Here is a 6,000-nt window from a genome sequence, read left to right on the forward strand (position 1 = left end):
AAACAAGGTCACATACTGAACATGAAGCTGCCTAGTTAGAAGCAAGTAGTTTGGGGGAGGGAGGGCATTTCCCCCCACCCTGTTTTGTAGGATGGGTGTATTTCAGTAATTAGCCTAAACTTTTTTTTTTCTACTTCTTGCCTACTAGCTTTCTGGCAAGCTGAAGAATTTGGAAGTAATTGTTTATTCATAATAAATTACTTTGTATTTTAAAAAAATCAGAAATAAAATTTTTGTGACTGAATATTGTAGCTTATGAACTATGCCTCCCTAAAAAGGAAATTATTCCGCTTCACCATCATACAGTATGTGACCTTGACTTTCTTATATACCTCTTATCCAGGGCCTTGTTTCCTGCTCTCTTCCAGAAGCAAAATAAATAGAAGGATGGTGCAGCATTGGAGACTGCAGAAAACGCTTGGGCTAGGATGCTTGGTGCCCTAGAGCTGTATCTAACTCACTTAGCCTTGAGCTAGTTACTTAACTTTGTGTTTCTTGGTCTCAGACTTAGAAACAACAAAAGTACAGGTGAAAATGAAAAACAGGGAACTGTTGTCATCCTTCACCAGAGTAGTACGTTTGTTACAAATTATGAACCCACGTTGATACATCAATAGAGGCTGTGCCTATGTTGGACAAGGAGATACTTGGGAAGTCTCTGGATCCTCCTCCCAGTTTTTCTATGGACATAAAACCACCCTAAAAAAAAATAAGGTCTTTAATAAAAATAAATAAGGAGCTCTGTAAGCAAGATTATTGCAGCTGCTATTGGGCTTCCCAGGTGGCACGGTGATAAAGAATCCACCTGCCAATGCAGGAGACACAAGAGAAGCAGGTTTGATCCCTGGGTTGGGAAGATCCCCTGGAGAAGGAAATGGCAACCTGCTCTTCTTGCCTGGAAAATCCCATGGAAAGAGGAGCCTGGCAAGCTGTAGTCCATGGGGTCACAAAAGAGCTGGACATGACTGAATCACACACAACAATAGTTTGTTATGAAGGTGGTAACAGAAAAATGTATTTCTCCTATGTTCCTCGGAATAAACTAGAGAATTAAATCCTTTGAGAACAATCTCACTGATAATTTGATTCCAGTTTAGCAAATTTTTACAAAATATCAGTACTTGACAGCAAATAGAAATATGTACTCTTTAAACCAGTTCACTCATTCATTCAACCTTGTTTAAGCACCTACAGTGAACGAGGCATGGTGTTGGCTCTAGAGATATAGCTGTAAATAAAAGAAACACAGTCTCTGATCTCATAAAATGTAGAATCTTGTGAACTGTCATCTAGGTTATTTATTTCCGCTAAAAAAAATTTAAGGTATCAGCTCGCTTACCTTAAGTAGGATATTTTGCCCTGCCGTAGTGCCATTTGTATATACTGTTCTTAAACTTCCCACCGCCCTGTGCCCTGCTTGGTAACAGAATTGTTTATTATTATGATTCTGATATGTTAATGAAGAGGTACTCATTTGCAAATAACTGTTTAATCTGTAATTAAAATCTGGCAGCTCTCTTAAAAATAAAGACAGTTAAAATGCATAGTCACTGGCCTGCTGTATTAAATATGCAGTTGCAAGACATTAGGCAAGGCGTATCCTATTTATCACTTTTAATGAATCTTTCACCCTAGTCCCACTATAAGCCCTTGATGGTATTCCTGTTATCCCACTCATATGCTTCTGAAAGCATTAACTGTTCATGGGTCTGTGCGTGCCCCAGTATAAAATCAAAATCTCTAGGGTGTTTTTGATCACATATAAGCAACCTTTAAAAAAAAAAATTATTACTACCATATCCTCATTAAGATGATGGGCCTCTGACCATATCCTGATGTTTGCCTAGCAATCTGAAATTCATGTATGCAGAAGGAATTTTTCTTATCCTTTTGAAAGAAGAATGATAAATATTTATATAGCCTTAACTCTTTCAGGCAGGCACAGGATCATGTTTTAGAAATGACAAGAAGCTGCTTGGGGTGTTGTTTTCTTCTCTTTTAGCATAATTCATCTGTCCAATAGCTACTGAAAAAATAAATTGTAGGTTTATCAATATTGGACAGTTTTCTTCCTTTTTTCCCATTAAATGTGTTCTGTCTTCTCTGAAATCCTTGTGAGTCATGGCTTTGAAAAGGAAGTACAGAGCTATCTCTGCTTTGGGGGCAGAATTCCTCAAGAGAGGCGACAACAGGCCCAGCAAGACCAGCAAGGACCCCCTGCAGCCTTCTGTTTTGTTAGCTTGTTTGGCCACCATCTATATACGCTAAATAGTCCTGCATCCATACTGCGTTGCTTTCTAAAAGTTGTGCCTATTCTGCAACAGTAATTGGACAGAGCCCCAAGATGGTTTTTTTCTTAAAATTAAATTTTTCTCCTTACTCCTTCAATCAAGATATCCAGGAGTAGGGTTGAACTCATAAATGTGTTTCAGCTAACAGATCTACCTTCTACAGCCAATGAAAGATGCATGAAATTTGCGAACTTACTCCTGGCAGGAACAGGAGTCCCATCAGCTGTAATGTTGGATGCCAATAGTCATCCAACTTTTCCAGCACATATACTGACTCCCAAATTTAGGTCATTAAGTCATTAATCTGAAGACAACTCAAGATTCAAGCCAGGTAATTATTGTAATTGTTTCTTTCAGACAGGTAAACTGAATACCTGAAATGTTACTCCCGTTCATTCTTCTGTTCAATCTTGCCTTTGGCAAACGTTGTTAATTCCAGGCTACCGTCAGCTCTGGAAGTGAAAGGAAGAACAGTGGTGATTAGACTAGTGCTGAGCGACTTAGCAGCAGCAGGTGTGCGGCAAGGGCCAGCTCGGCCGTGTCCAGGGGATGCTCGAAGCTGCTGTTGCCACCGCAACCACTGCCTGCTGAAGTGCAGTTTCCACTGTGGGCGCTTAGCCCTCACTGCAGGACACCTTGCTGGCCCTGCCTCCTCCACGGATATGTGAAACACAAGTAGACTTTCCATTGACTGGTTTCAAACCCCCTTTAAGATGAGGAAGCTGAGGCCCCAAAGTGAAATGATTTGTTTGTGGAATCAAACAGCTCATTACTGGCAGAGGTCAAACCACAGGCCTCTGGTTAGTTTGATTATTATGTGTCTTGCTGTGTTCCTCCTTGGGTTCATCCTACTTGGGACTCTGTGTTTCCTGGACTTATGTGACTGTTTCCTTTTCCATGTTAGAGAAGTTTTCAGCTATTATCTCAGGCCCTTTCTCTCTCTCTTCTCCTTCTGGGACTCCTATAATGCAAACGTTGGTGCTTTTGATGTTGTCCCAGAGGTCTCTTAAACTGTCCTTGTTTCTTTTCATTCTTTATTCTGTTCCATGGCAGCAATTTCCACCACTCTGCCTTCCAACTCACTGATCTGTTCTTCTGCCACATTCATTCTGCTGTTGATTCCTTCTAGTGTATTTTTCAGTTCAGTTAGTGTATTTTTCAGCTCTGTTTGATTGTTTGTTGTGTCTTCTCTTTGCTAAAATATTCTTGTAATTTCTCACTCTGTGCATCCTTTCTTTTCCTGAGTTCTTGGATCATCTTTACCATCGTTACTCTGAACTCTTTGTTGTGTAGATTTCCTGTTTCCACTTCACTTAGTTGGTCTTCTGGGGTTTTATCTTATTCCTTCATCTGGGAAACAAAAGACTTCTTGATTCCCTGTTTAGTAGTCTTCAAGCTTTTCTGTTGACCAGGGCTCTACACCCGTGGCGGATTTGTGTTGATGTATGGCAGAACCAATACAATATTGTAAAGTAATTAGCCTCCAAATAAAATAAATAAATTTAAATTAAAAAAAAAGATTAAAAAAAAAAGAGAGAGAATGAAATTGTACCAATGTACCCAGAAAGCTTTGTAAGATATTAGACCATAGACTCAGATTGTGATGGTTTTCAGAGATCTAGTTACTGACTGGGAATTAAAACACCAAATTGTTGTGCTTTAAAATATAAATCGGGACAGACTTCATAATAATGTGTTATATTTGCATACTGCTGCTGCTGCTGCTGCTAAGTCACTTCAGTTGTGTTCGACTCTGTGCGATCCCATAGATGGCAGCCCACCAGGCTCCCCCGTCCCTGGGATTCTCCAGGCAAGAACACTGGAGTGGGTTGCCATTTCCTGCTCCAATGCGTGAAAGTGAAGTTGCTCAGTCATCTCCAACTCTTGGCGACCCCATGGACTGCAGCCCACCAGGCTCCTCCACCCATGGGATTTTCCAGGCAAGAGTACTGGAGTGGGTTGCCATTGCCTTCTCCAATTTGCATACTACTTTTTTGCAAAACTTTGAGGTGGAAATAGACAAGAAGGTTTTGTTTGTTTGTTTGTTTGTTTGTTTGTTTTCCTCTCTCTTTAAAGGTACAGGGTGATCTATTAAACAGGAAATATTGAGTGGAAGAGAAAATTTTTTAAAACTCACTCTTCCTCATGGGTGGAAGGTGGCTACCAGCTCTTGAATGTGGAGTAGTTCACCGGAAGGAGAAGGGCCTTTTAAGATTAAAGTGACTTCTCAAGTTTTATTTTAACTGTGTGCTGCCACATGCAGAGTGCATGTGGCATCAAAATATCTCACTCCATGTCTGCCATGCATGATGTGAATGACCTGAATATTCTCAAGGTTTCTCAGTGCCTGCAAGGCAGTGACTTTGCCACAGTGTGGACAATCCAGACATACTACACAGGTTGAGGAGGTTTTCCCAGCTGCTTGAGGCATTGGCTCAGTTTCTGTTATTGAGTCTCTGTAACAATTAAAGAGGTTCCTGTCCACCCCTGTGATCAACAGCTTTTCCTAGAGTAGTGTTTGGGTTAAAGTAGACTCTACAATACTGTATTTGGCAGGAAAGGCCATTAAAAAAATCAAAACAGCCCTCATAACTAGATTCCTTTTTGAAAGGTTACTGACTAAAAAAATACAGCTCAGAATTGGAAATTGTTCAATTTAAATAACTGCATTATTTTGTCTTTCCTACCCTCTCAATCCTCAATCCTTCCCCCGAAGTAGATTGATATGAAAAAGTACATAGGATTACTTGACACTTTCATTTTTCTTAGTGATCACCCTGGAAGAATATTTTTTTATCCTTGGTTTAACTAGAATCTTTTCTTTTTGGTTTAAATTTATACAAAAACTACCCACGTGTTCACCTGCAACCTCAATTTCCTTGTGTTGAATTTCATATATTTTTTCAGCTGTCTATCATCAAGAGAAGATGGGGAGAAGGGATAGGTCTGAACCAGACATTTAAATTTCATGGTGTGTGTGTGTGTGTGTACGCGCACATGCACACATGCTCAGACTAATTACTGGTTGCAGTAAATTTGGTCGAATTTCAATTTAGCTTCATTAACTCTGAAACAGGGTAGTGATATCAAAGGGAGGGGAAAAAAAGAATAAGGGAAGAGAAGCAGATCAATTGTCTTTAAATAAAGATATTTTAGGAGGGAACTGGTATTCATTTTTTAGGTCATCATTGCTACTTCTCAATATTATATACCTATAAACAGCCCTATAGTAGGACTTGCCATGTGCTTGAAGAAGCTACATTTTCACAGCAGAAGAGGAAAGCAGAATAGAGCATTGAGATGCAGGTGCACAGCAGTACAAGTGGCCTCTTTGCCTGCAGCCATAATGCCTGGCCGAGAAGGCAGAAGCTCTCCAGCCCAGCTCTCAGGGTCTCCCTGAGCTAAGCCAAGAAGCCCGGAGCGGGTGGGGCTGGGAGGGCGCAAGAGAGAATAATTGTTATTCAGTCTTCTTTAATGAGATGTATTGCCCACTGCTGAAAGATTGGAGCTGTGTCTTTTGTTATGTTAATTAGACACCATTAGAGCTTGGCTGTCTTTGATTTCTGCTTAATCCTTTCTGCTTCCTCTGCCTCCATCCTGACTGGCAAATGGTTGAAAGATGGTGGGTGCGCTGCACGCGTTATTTATTGCTCACATCTATGCTGAGTTCTTTGGTAATAGGGTTGCTAACGAAAGATTGATCTCACCA

The 6,000-nt window shown here is 40.4% G+C and overlaps 1 protein-coding gene across 1 annotated transcript in view; it reads left to right on the forward strand.

Moving 5' to 3' along the window:
- CDKAL1 (CDK5 regulatory subunit associated protein 1-like 1) overlaps window positions 1–6,000 on the forward strand; it is a 622,071-nt gene that overhangs the window by 579,210 nt on the left and 36,861 nt on the right. The window lies entirely within an intron of this gene.

This window comes from Bison bison, unplaced genomic scaffold, assembly GCF_000754665.1.
Source record: "Bison bison bison isolate TAMUID 2011002044 unplaced genomic scaffold, Bison_UMD1.0 scf7180017864274, whole genome shotgun sequence".
NCBI classification, from domain to species: domain Eukaryota; kingdom Metazoa; phylum Chordata; class Mammalia; order Artiodactyla; family Bovidae; genus Bison; species Bison bison.